The sequence below is a fragment of the Natator depressus genome, chromosome 10 (genome assembly GCF_965152275.1).
Source record: "Natator depressus isolate rNatDep1 chromosome 10, rNatDep2.hap1, whole genome shotgun sequence".
Lineage (NCBI taxonomy): Eukaryota > Metazoa > Chordata > Testudines > Cheloniidae > Natator > Natator depressus.
In genome coordinates, this window is record NC_134243.1 from 53,837,303 (window position 1) to 53,850,412 (window position 13,110).

Below are 13,110 nucleotides of genomic sequence, written 5' to 3' on the forward strand. Positions count from 1 at the left end.
ACAGAGTCTCAAGATGTAGCTAAAAAACTGGAGTTCTTCTTTGGGACTAGACGTTTTTATGCTGTCAAAAACCAGCTTTAACTAAGTACAAAGAAACACTGTTTAAAACATCACCTACGTAGGCCCTACAGATGAGCGCCTTTTCTGGCCATTTAAAATAAAAATGGCAATAACTTTTTTTTTTTTGGTTCCCAACCTGTAGGAGAAATACCCGATCAACTACTCAGGCTATTTGTTTTTCTTATGTTAGCGTGTGAGTGAATGAATAAGTGGGTATGATGTGTTTATGTGAGCAAGTTATTTGAGGGAAAGCACAAAAGTCAGTTTGAATTTAATTCTGAAATGGTTTTGTGGTCATTCTTATTTCTTGTTAGTGTGTGTTCATGGGCTAGTAGTCCAGTGCCTGTGAAAGACCCATCTCTCACACTTATGAGCCTTTTGTCACCCCTTTTCTGTGAGGAAGCAGATTTCAAGGTCTTGCTGATTAACCTTGTCAGAAAAGTGAGATTGGGGTGGGACATTTCTGTGGAAAATTTTGACTTTTCATCAAAAACTTTTGGCCAAAAAGAAAATCAAAGTTTCTATGAGGGGAAAATAGAAATAAGATGTTGTTTTAGGTTGGTTTAACCTGAACTGAAGTATTTTGGCTTGTCAATCTTAAACATAGCCATAGCACCTCGTGGGAGTTGCAATTCGGGTGCCTTGTGCTCTATTCTCTCCTAAGGGGTGGGCTCTCTGGTTGGACTAGATCTCCCATAATCAACCGTGGTCTCCCCTCTCACTGCCCCCCAGGGAATCTTGTGGCAGATGTAATCGAGCCAGAGAGCTCAGTCCACAGACCAGAATGCGGGGGCATGAGGCAGCTTACTGGCTCAGCAAGATGTGGTTAAATGTCAAGTTGGGCCAAAACATTTTGATTCAGGAATATCAATGTTTTGTTTTGATCGAACGTGTCTAAACAAAGTGTTTCACCATTTCCAAATTGAAAGCTTGGGGTTTTGCGGGTACACTGAAATTTTTCTGCAGAAAGCAGACACTTTTTTCATAAATTTTGTTTCTTCAAAAACTCACTTTTCCAGCGAAAAACAGTTCTGATGGAAAGTTTCTGACCAGTCCGACTCGAAGACCAGTATCCCTTTTTTTGGCAGAAATCCAAAGAGACAGTCATATTTACAAAATGTACACAAGTCCTGTTTCCAGGAATGTGGTGGTAACAAATGGCACTAAGCTCCGTTTTTGGAGAAGCCGCAGGTAACGTCACACAGTGCTATCCCAAGAAGTAGATGCCTTGGCCCTCTCTCTCTCCAGGGCCTCACGTAAAACTCAGGGCTTGGCTTGTCTACACAAGGAAATTTACTGGCATAAATAAATATATTACTATAATTCAGGGGTGGCCAACCTGAGCCTGAGAAGGAGCCAGAATTTACCGATGTTCATTGCCAAAGAGCCACAGTAATAGGTCAGCAGCCCCCCATCAGCTCCCACCCCCCTGCTCCCAATGCCTCCCGTTCACCTGCAGCCCCGCTGATCAGTGCTTCCTCCTCCCTCCCCGCACCCACCGATCAGCTGTTTCATGGCATGCAGGAGGCTCTCGGGGGAGAAGAAGGAGTGAGGGCATGGCAGGCTCAAGGGAGGGGGCAGGAAGAGGTGGAGTGGGGGCAGGGCCTGTGGCAGAGCCAGGGGTTGAGCAGTGAGCACCCCCCCGGCACACTGGAAAGTTGGCACCTGTAACTCCAGCCCTGGAGTCGGTGCCTATACAAGGAGCCACATATTAACTTCTGAAGAGCCACATGTGACTCTGGAGCCACAGGTTGGCCACCCCTAGTATAATTATATCACTCTGTGTATACCAGTGTAACTCCCCCTCTGGGCACTCCTATTCCAGAATTGGAGTGCTTTTTTCCAGTTGAATTTGTCACTCTGGAAGCTAACATATACCAATATCGTTGTGCCGATAAATTTCCCCATGTAGACAGATCCAACTGTTTAACAACATTATGTTCCCTTTCTTCCCTCTCAGCCCCTGCACTTTATACCTGGAAAGCCCCTTGTCCAAGACATTCCAGACTGTTTTCAGAGTAACAGCCGTGTTAGTCTGTATTCGCAAAAAGAAAAGGAGTACTTGTGGCACCTTAGAGACTAACCAATTTATTTGAGCATAAGCTTTCGTGAGCTACAGCTCACTTCATCGGATGCATACTGTGGAGACTGTGTGGTCTTTGTCTCTCTTCGTCATTGTCCTGGCTGTTAATCCTCCTTGTGTGCAGCTGCTTTGTAACACAAATGAAGCATAGAAGGGTGTAATGGCCCTGACAGACTCTCACAAATAGCCCTTAATGACTCTCTGGGTGTGGTTAATGCGTGGCATCTTTAATTCTTTTTCTGGAGAGTTTCACCCTGGGTGCTTATACTTTAATGGCCCCTGATGTACATGACATTAGCACCTTTTCTCCTAACACTGTCCTACTACAGGGAATATCAAGGGGCAGCCAAACTCATGGAGAAAGTTGAGGCTCAGATTCATAGAATCATAGAATATCAGGGTTGGAAGGGACCCCAGAAGGTCATCTAGTCCAACCCCCTGCTCGAAGCAGGACCAATTCCCAGTTAAATCATCCCAGCCAGGGCTTTGTCAAGCCTGACCTTAAAAACCTCTAAGGAAGGAGATTCTACCACCTCCCTAGGTAACGCATTCCAGTGTTTCACCACCCTCTTAGTGAAAAAGTTTTTCCTAATATCCAATCTAAACCTCCCCCATTCATGTTCTGTTGTTGCTTTGAGTTACCAACAAACCCCAAGTAGGGGGTGAGTTTGGGCACTAATTCTCTCAGAGCACACAGTCACACCTTCTAACATTGTCCAACAACAAATAGAACTTTCATTTGTGTAAATGTGCATAAAATTGGAATCTGTCTACTTAACTGTAAACTCCACAACAAGCCCACCCCAGCACAGCCCAATTTGTTCCACTGCCCACTCCAAGCACAGCCAGGGTAACAATGCCTTCCAACACTAATCGATTCTGCACTTATTAAAAACACCCAACACATTTAATTCTGCCCCACCCCACACACAGACTTTGGATTCTACCCTCACACATACAACCAACACCCCCTCCCTACTTGATTCTGCCACCACCCCAGAGATAAAACAAATGCCCCCCACACATTTGATTCCCCTACCCTTTTGTTAATTCTGTCTCTGTTGCCTTTGTCCTGTGCCAAGTCACAGTTCTGCCTCTCCTGCTGGCCTCTGCTCCTTGCTCTCCCACTCCTCCCACAAAAAGAGCAGCTGCTGGAGTGTAAAGGGCCCCACCACCCAGGTTCTTCATCCTCTCACCCTTCAGCCTCACGGCATTCTGGGGGTGGGGTCAGCAGTAGGAGCTGCAGAGCTCAGCTGGCATGGAATTTCTATTTCCCATCCAGCTCAGCTTTAGTGCTGGAGACCCTATGTTTTCATGTTTCAGAGTAGCAGCCATGTTAGTCCGTATCCGCAAAAAGAAAAGGAGTACTTGTGGCATCTTTAGAGACTAACACATTTATTTGAGCATAAGCTTTCGTGAGCCACAGCTCACTTCATCGGATGCATTCAGTGGAAAATACAGTGGGGAGATTTATATACATTAGAGAACATGAAACAATGGGTGTTACCATACACACTGTAAGGAGAGTGATCACTTAAGGTGAGCTATTACCACCAGGGGCGGGGAACCTTTTGTAGTGATAATCAAGGTGGGCCATTTCCCGCAGTTGACAAGAACGTCTGAGGAACAGTGGGGGGGGGGAAATAAACATGGGGAAATAGTTTTACTTTGTGTAATGACACATCCACTCCCAGTCTTTATTCAAGCCTAAGTTAATTGTACCCAGTTTGCAAAAAGAAAAGGAGTACTTGTGGCACCTTAGAGACTGAGCTGTAGCTCACGAAAGCTTATGCTCAAATAAATTGGTTAGTCTCTAACGTGCCACAAGTACTCCTTTTCTTTTTGCGAATGCAGACTAACACAGCTGTTACTCTGAAACCTGTATCCAGTTTGCAAATTAATTCCAATTCAGCAGTCTCTCCTTTGGAGTCTGTTTTTGAAGTTTTTTTGGTTGAAGAATTGCCACTTTTAGGTCTGTAATCGAGTGACCAAAGAGATTGAAGTGTTCTCCGACTGGTTTTTGAATGTTATAATTCTTGACGTCTGATTTGTGTCCATTTATTCTTTTACGTAGAGACTGTCCAGTTTGGCCAATGTACATGGCAGAGGGGCATTGCTGGCACATGATGGCATCTATCACATTGGTAGATGTGCAGGTGAACGAGCCTCTGATAGTGTGGCTGATGTGATTAGGCCCTATGATGGTGTCCCTTGAATAGATATGTGGACACAGTTGGCAACGGGCTTTTTGCAAGGATAGGTTTCTGGGTTAGGGGTTCTGTTATGTGGTGTGTGGTTGCTGGTGAGTATTTGCTTCAGGTTGAGGGGCTGTCTGTAAGCAAGGACTGGCCTGTCTCCCAAGATCTGTGAGAGTGATGGGTCGTCCTTCAGGATAGGTTGTAGATCCTTGATGATGCGTTGGAGAGAGTTTAGTTGGGGGCTGAAGGTGATGGCTAGAGGTGTTCTGTTATTTTCTTTGTTGGGCCTGTCCTGTAGTAGGTGACTTCTGGGTACTCTTCGGGCTCTGTCAATCTGTTTCTTCATGTCAGCAGGTGGGTATTGTAGTTGTAAGAATGCTTGATAGAGATCTTGTAGGGGTTTGTCTCTGTCTGAGGGGTTGGAGCAAATGCGGTTGTATCGTAGAGCTTGGCTGTAGACAATAGATCGTGTGGTGTGGTCTGGATGAAAGCTGGAGGCATGTAGGTAGGAATAGCGGTCAGTAGGTTTCCGGTATAGGGTGGTGTTTATGTGACCATCGCTTATTAGCACCGTAGTGTCCAGGAAGTGGATCTCTTGTGTGGAGAGGCTGAGGTTAATGGTGGGATGGAAATTGTTGAAATCATGGTGGAATTCCTCAAGGGCTTCTTTTACATGGGTCCAGATGACGAAGATGTCATCAATATAGCGCAAGTAGAGTAGGGGCATTAGAGAGCTGAGGAAGCGTTGTTCTAAGTCAGCCATAAAAATGTTGGCATACTGTGGGGCCATGCTGGTACCCATAGCAGTGCCGCTGATTTGAAGGTATACGTTGTCCTCACCCATAACTATTTCACATTTGGGGCAAAGTCACAAAGTTCAGCCACCAGGTTTGCTGTGACGTTATTGAGGATACTGTTCCTGACAGCTTGTAGTCCATCTTTGTGTGGAATGTTGGTGTAGAGGGCTTCTACATCCATAGTGGCCAGGATGGTGTTATCAGGAAGATCACCGATGGATTGTAGTTTCCTCAGGAAGTCAGTGGTGTCTCGAAGATAGCTGGGAGTGTTGGTAGCGTAGGGCCTGAGGAGGGAGTCTACATAGCCAGACAATCCTGCTGTCAGGGTGCCAATGCCTGAGATGATGAGGCATCCAGGATTTCCAGGTTTATGGATCTTGGGTAGCAGATAGAATACCCCAGGTCGCAGGTCCAGGGGTGTGTCTGTGCGGATCTGTTCTTGTGCTTTTTCAGGGAGTTTCTTGAGCAGATGGTGTAGTTTCTTTTGGTAACCCTCAGTGGGATCAGAGGGTAATGGCTTGTAGAAAGTGGTGTTGGAGAGCTGCCTAGCAGCCTCTTGTTCATATTCCTACCTATTCATGATGACGACAGCACCTCCTTTGTCAGCCTTTTTGATTATGATGTCAGAGTTGTTTCTGAGGCTGTGGATGGCATTGTGTTCTGCACAGCTGAGGTTATGGGGCAAGTGATGCTGCTTTTCCACAATTTCAGCCAGTGCACGTCGGCGGAAGCACTCTATGTAGAAGTCCAGTCTGTTGTTTCGACCTTCAGGAGGAGTCCACCCAGAATCCTTCATTTTGGGGGCACAAGCTGCTCGTCAACATACTGACTGGCTCCTTTGGCCCAGGAAGTAGGGGGAATAGGGAAAGGTAGCCAATCAAACAGGGGTTTCCATGTAGACTGAGTGGCTTGCCTGCAAACCCTAGAAGGCTTGGACAATTTTTATATTGACATGGGAGGGAACCTCATAGGCTTAGCAGGTCTTCTGAGTTTAGCATCCATCCATCCTTCCTTCCTGGTTGGAAACTCAAAAGCAATAACACAACGCTTATTGCCCCTGAGGCTGGCTGCCCCTAGTGTTCCCTTACAGGACCTGTACAAGGAGGGTAGCCCAGTGACATGCAAAGCAGTGTGGACTAGACACTGGACTGATTAACAAGGACTAATACTTTCTAATCCAAGCTCTGAAACTAACCTCTGTGACGTTAGTCAAGTCACTTAACCCTTCTGTCTTTGTTTCCTCATCAAAAAATGAGGCTAATAACCACCACTCACCTCCCACATAGGGTATTATCCCTAATGATTGTCTGTAAAGTGTGACAGAAATATCACAAGAATGCACACAACAACCCATACGGACAAGGGGGGGGAGAGAGTTTAGCAGCCCACACAACACCAGTTTATTGGAACAATTGTCCTTTGCAACACTTTAAAATCTGGCAGCACCACCCAGCACAAGTAGCCGTGTTCCATTTCTCCTGCAGCAAGAAACGTGATGTCACTTCCTCGCACTTGCCCCTCTCCTCCCAACAAGCACACTGGATATAAAATGAATCCATTACTTTTGGCGCAAACTCCAAGGAATCATTTCACTGACCCTCCCCAAAGTCCTCAGGTTGGCTCTGTGCATCATGGTGCAGTCATGTGGACTTGTGGGTACATTACACAACAGGGGTATTGTTTTTCAGGTCCACCCTAAAAAGCTAAGGCTGTTGCTTGGTGAAGGGAGCTGTGAGGTGGAAAGGTGGGACTTTCCTCTCCCCATCCTCTTGGAGGCTTGAGGAAAGGAAGAATGTCCAGCTAGGAATGCTAGGTTGGCCTGCCTGATCATAGCAGAACGAGAGGATGGATGACCATCACCAGAAACTTTAATGGCTATATATCAACTGATAATCTATTTTAGGGTTCTGTACTGCCACCTATCACCATGATATCTGAGTGCCTTCCATGTAAAATCAATAGTGAAGTCCCTAGCAAGTCTAGAATTTCTCCCTGCTTGGAGTAGGGATTGGCTGGGGGGTGTTGGTTTGGGGGGTGGTTTTTTGTTTTTAATATCATTAACTTTGTTTTGAAGGTTTCTAAAGGCTGATTTGTTTCAGAGAACTGGGGGGTTGTCCTTGGGGGCTTGGGTAATAAAAGGGTGGAGTAACAATGTTGTGAGTGTTACCTTCAGGTGGAAAGGCCTTTCCAAAGAGAATGCTGAATACAGCCTGCTGCTGTTTAGGAATTTATTCAGTTCACCCATCCCAAAGAGGAAATGAAGGAGACTTCACTGTCCTAAGGTAGGCCTCCCAGGAGAGGAACAAAGGGATGTCCCTGGAAGATGTGAGAAGGGCCATTTAGCAGGTTCGCCTAAGAAGATACCAGAAGATTCTATGCCATGCTCTGCTATGTGCTTTTATCACATGGCTGAGGCAGGTGTATGCTTGCAGGGGTAGGGAGGGGGGGAGTTATGTCCTTTGTCATAGAAGAAAGTTGGCGTGACAGTGGTGCTTTACTCTGTCGTTACCACCTGACTGTAAAATGAAGACATTGGGGGCTTTGCCAACATCTGCTTAGGAATCCGAGACTTCAAGACATTTTTGTTACACTGTGCTCATGAAAGGAGCACTGTCTTCTTTTTTTAATGTGTAGCATAGCAGACTATGATACAGCATATTTATCATCCAGACACAAACTTCCAACTGTTTAATGGAAGATTCTGTAGCAATCAGTCTGAAATAGCAAACCTTAACTATTTACCTCTGTAAGAAATAGCAGTAACATTCAGACTCTATGCAAAATGTTATCTTAGTGGTGTTGGGCTGTCTTCATACCACTCATCTTTCGCTCATTAAATCAGACTCAAAACCATCACGAAAATTTACCAGACTAGACACAATATCTACTCAACTACCCTTTGTTGTGATGATAGATGATGTTTTTTTGTTCTTATCAAAAAAATTATTCACCCTGCACAAGTGGACAAGTAGAATTTTTGCAGGGCTGCACTAGATCCAAAATTGGCCTGTATTAAGCATATTGCAAGTGTTTACTTGTATTTTCAACAGACAGGCTGAATCATGAAATTGAGATCCCAAAAGTGTTTTACTGAAATTAATCCTACTTCCCTTTTTTAATTTTCTCATGCTATTGGGCTATGTTTCTGCAATGCTCTTAGATTAGAGGAATTTAGGCCACATACTGAAGTGAGAGCTCCTTTCTATGTTCTGTTGATGTTCTTCTATCTACTCAAAGAGAAGCCTAAGCTATGTATTATGAATAGAAGAACCCATACATACAAATAAACTAAAAATATTAGGCCAGTTTACTTCTTTATCTACAATACGTGATGGTGATTTTAAAATAAAGGGCTAGTTCGTGGGCTGCAAGCCAGGGTGTGAATGCACAGTAAACAGCCTGCTGCACACTGACTGACTGTGTGGACTCTGCAACTGCACACTAAAAGTTCTATAGTGGGCTTTGATGTACTGTGCACTATGGAACTTTTAATGGCAGCACACTAGTGCACCGTACATTGCCACCCCACCTTGCTGCATACTAACCAGCCATGTAGACAAGCCCTAAAAAATAGTATGGGATGGGCAGTTGCGAGCAGCAGCCCAGACTACCCATCCCAAGTACATACCCACAGGCTCTAGGTGAGTTTGTACTTGGGGCAGCTAGCCCATGCTGCTGCTGCCCTTGCTACCACCGCTACACTACTGTTTTTAGTGTTAGCTCCATGAGAACTCGTATGTCTACGCAAGCTGTGAATCGCACCCCTAGCTCCAAAGGTAGATATAGCCAAAGACTCAGTAGGCCAGATCCTCAACTGGTGTCAGTACATAGCTCCATGGACTTCGGAGGAGTTATGCAGATTTACATCAGCAGAGGCGTTTGTCGTGGGTGTACGTTGGAGCAAATATTTCTGTTTTGATTTCTGGAGGGCTGTGTGTGGGTTCTAGGGGTACTATTTGCATTTGTTTTCCATGTGCTTTTCTCCAGTGCCTCAGGAAGATTTTCATGGGCTTGAAAGAAAATGGCTGATGTGGTCTCTTCTTGTTTTAGTGCCTGGAAATGGCTATCACATGAAAAGAGCAGATCTCATTGTATTTTGGCCCCCTAAATGGTTTCCTCACAAATAAATGAAAAAAGCAAATGCAAACATCTGTGTGTGTTTGGATTCCTGTGATACCTGAATTCACAGGCCTCTATTTCTATGCAATACTTGTCTTTTCCAGTGCTTCCCTCAGGCTGTTTCTGAGCTGCAAAGCACAGCTCCATGCCCTGCAAGGGGACGCTGAGTGCCATGGGCTCTCTGTGGTCCATGCCACCTGCTGCAGCACCACACCAGTGCTGCTGTTTTCAGACACTGGACACCCATGGAAAGGAGAGTGTGAGCATAGGGCCCGATCCTGTAGCTCTTTCTCAGGGAAGCTGTCCTATTGCTGCTAGCAGAGCTACTCACGTGAGTAAGGTTTGCAGCAGGAGGCCATTTCTGCACTGATGACTTCCCCTTTGTGATCAGAAGACACAAAATAAGTCAATTATTTTACTTTGTTGCTGTTTTTGCTGCACAAGAATCCAGCTATAACTCCATGTCCATACCACTCAAGCATACTAGTTTGCTGTGGAAACTGCACTACTGACCTCACACATGGCAGATGAAACAAAGACAATCATTCTTTCATAATTCTCTTTTGCTGATATCATGTTCCTCATAATACAATGGGAGACACAGTCACACTCTCCATGAAATGTTTGTTCGATGTTCTAGCTACCTCTGACTCTCTCCTGATGACATGATGAAGAGCCAGTTTCAGAAACTCCTCCATTCCTTTTAATATCCTAGCTCCCGGCACTCTTGGGACAAGTCAGCTGGAGATGTCAGATACTTGCCTTGATTCATGTCAACACAACAAACAATGTAATGCCAACCCTTGAAGAGTTTAAAGGAATGTGTTGTTGTGAAACCCTCTAAGAAAGGCTTAAATTGGACAAGTGTCCCTTTCCTTGGTTCCTTTTTCACAGGGCAGAGGCAAAAACTCTAACAACGAAAAATGAGGAAACCATTCTTCTTTTTATAGATAGTCTCTTATTGCTCCCTGCAGCATCCAGCTCTGGTCTGTCCAGGCTCTTGAGACACTGGCTTTCATGCATGGCAAATTAATGGCTGTTTGGTGGAAGTAGTTTTTCTTCTTAAAGCACAGGGATAGCATCTAAACCCCTGCCCTGTGCTGGGGTATGTGTATATATATGATGACATAATCTAAAACAGGTCCTACAATTCTTCAGTCATACAAGGACGCTAAGCTGCAGCAGGTTTCAGAGTAGCAGCCGTGTTAGTCTGTATCCGCAAAAAGAACAGGAGTACTTGTGGCACCTTAGAGACTAACCAATTTATTTGAGCGTGAGCTGAAGTGAGCTACAGCTCGCTTCATGGCAGATTTTTTTTTTTTTTCCAGTGTTAGGAAACATTTGCAGCAGCTCATACTAGTAAAGCAGCATAGCGGTGGCAAGAGAGAACCAGGCTCAAAGCTCCTTCAGAGAGAGAGTTGAGTGCACGTACACCCTGTACTGTGTAAATCAGGATTTTTGTGCAAGAAACTAGTAGTTGTATGCACACATGTCAGGAATGTACAAAAGTATCTGTGCACAATTTCCAACCTTTTGTAAATCAGAACTTAATTGACTAGTTCAAAAGAGTTCCAAGACATCTCTCTTAAAAAGCGGATGTTCAGCACAGGTCTAGACTGAATTCCTCTTTTCATTAAACAAATAGAGCAAAGGTCGGGCAGCCCTTTGCTGAGTGGGACAACATTAACTTTTAAGAAAAGAATAATTCTCAGACCGTTAGAGAAGCCAAAGCTGTATGTACTGCTTCAGTGTCACTTTCAGCTTTAGGGGCAGGGGCTGTGGTCTATATTTTTTTGATATTTGGTCTGCTGGCTGACTTGTGAACGGGGATTGGTGTTGATTTGGGATTGGTTAACAGGTTCTGATAAAGTAATACGCGTGTCCCTTCATTAATCCCTTGAGCTGAATCCAAGTAAGTACAGTAATTAAAAAAAAATGCTGTGTATATCCACGCTTCCTAGTATTGGCCAGGACGAAACATAAAAATGCCAAAATAGTTCACGTTAGGCTATTTCTGCAGCATTTCTAGCCCAGCTGAATCCAAGCAGCGCTGGAAATTTCATGAGACTCTGTTTCGGGAAGATTTCCCACCTTATTTTCAGTCAAGTGTAACTTTAGCGCCCTCGTGGCCACGATGTAGTCTGCTCTGCAGGCAGCTCTGGCCAAGACACGGTGCATGGCACGCAGGAATGCAGCAGGAAAAATTCCTTCCACCCCAGGGGCACCTGTTCCAAACCCCCCAGAGTGAACACACACACCCACAGGAAAAGTACAGTGGATATAACAAAGGGAGATATTTATTTACAAAGGGATGAGAGGAGAAAAAAACAAGGGGAAATGTAGGGGGAGCCATAGAACAGGGTTGCATTCAAACCAAGGCCCCAGAGGCACAGTGGTAGCACAGTCTGAAAGGGCAGACACTGAGCAATGTGTCTGCACACAAGTTCAGGAGTCCTGAGCAAAGTTCCAGTCCAGTGGTGAGTCTTGGGTGCTCTTGGTCATCTTCGGCACCAGTGAACTTTCCCCAACAACCCCTCTGGTGCCCTCTTCTTCCACTCTCTGCAAAGCCACACAGAGCGACAACCTCCCCACTTAACTAACTAGCAGCCTCCCTCCTTATTCCCAATGCAGAGTCACAAGTCCCAGTACTCACAGCCCTATGCAGCTCTGGGCAGCAGTGATGCTGGGTCCAGCTCCGGCCTGTCCTTCTCGGGCAATTCCTCCCTGGCACAATGCTCCTCCTGGCTCCTGTCCTGGGGTTTCCCTGATCGGCCGCCCTGTCCTTCCCAGGCTTCAGGCAGGTTCTCTCTCCTTCACTTTGTCCAGGGCCTCCCTGCTGCAGCCCTTCTCTCCCCCTGCTCCAGAGCCACACCCCCAAGTTTCCCTCCTTTCTCTCACTGCTCCCCCGCCCCAATAGGAAAAAGATTTAAAGGGGCCATGCTCTTTAAACCCCAAGGGGTTACACAAGTTTGGATGCTTCTGGGAACAGTTTCCAAACTTTTTGAGTTTTACTTTCAGCAGTGCTCATGGGAGAGAGGTGATTCTTCTAACTTTAGATTGGAGACAAGATAGCTTGAGTGGTTATTGGCAGGAACAAAAGAATGAATGCAAATATTAATTATAGAACATTTAGATTTTGAAAATGGACACACCTCATTCGCTGTTGTTCTGCACCTTGTGCTGTCATTTACACCAGTGAAAGGCAAAGTGAGAGTGGAAAGTCGGAGTAAAATATGGCCTATCAGAATGGTAGTGTTCTACCCCCACATTGGACTGCATATTGCACATTGCACTTGCATAGTGCAAGGCAGTGGAGAATCACGCCCTGAATCTGCATCCCCATTGATATGCATGGTAAAAGCATTACTATGTATGATTTTTGGTTTGGGTGGGTTGTTTTTTTCTGGAAAGTAAGAAAGGCTAGAAAGCAAAGGCAATCAGCTTTGTTCCTCAGTACTCATTCCTTTCCTGTATAACAGCTTGAAATAATGGCCCAGATTTTTAGATCTATGTGTACTTAATATTCACAAATGGTCGGTTCTGTGTCTAATTGATCACTTGTGTGTGCCGTTACTGAGGCTGCCGGCATAATTTGCACACATAGTGACTGTGGTTATGCCTAGACAAGTCTAAAAATCTGGGTTTATGGGTATTTGGAGTGGGGAGGGGAAGCCACTACATCTTGTGTAGGGAAATTATTAATTACAATCCTTTTTTTAATTGATTAATGTTTGTCATTTTCTTGGCGGGAGTCGTTTGCAAGTGAGTGGGGTTGCCTGTCAGCCACTAGTTCACAGCAATGTTTACTCAACAGCAAGATACTCTGAAATGCAGGGCTTTCATATTCAAGTGG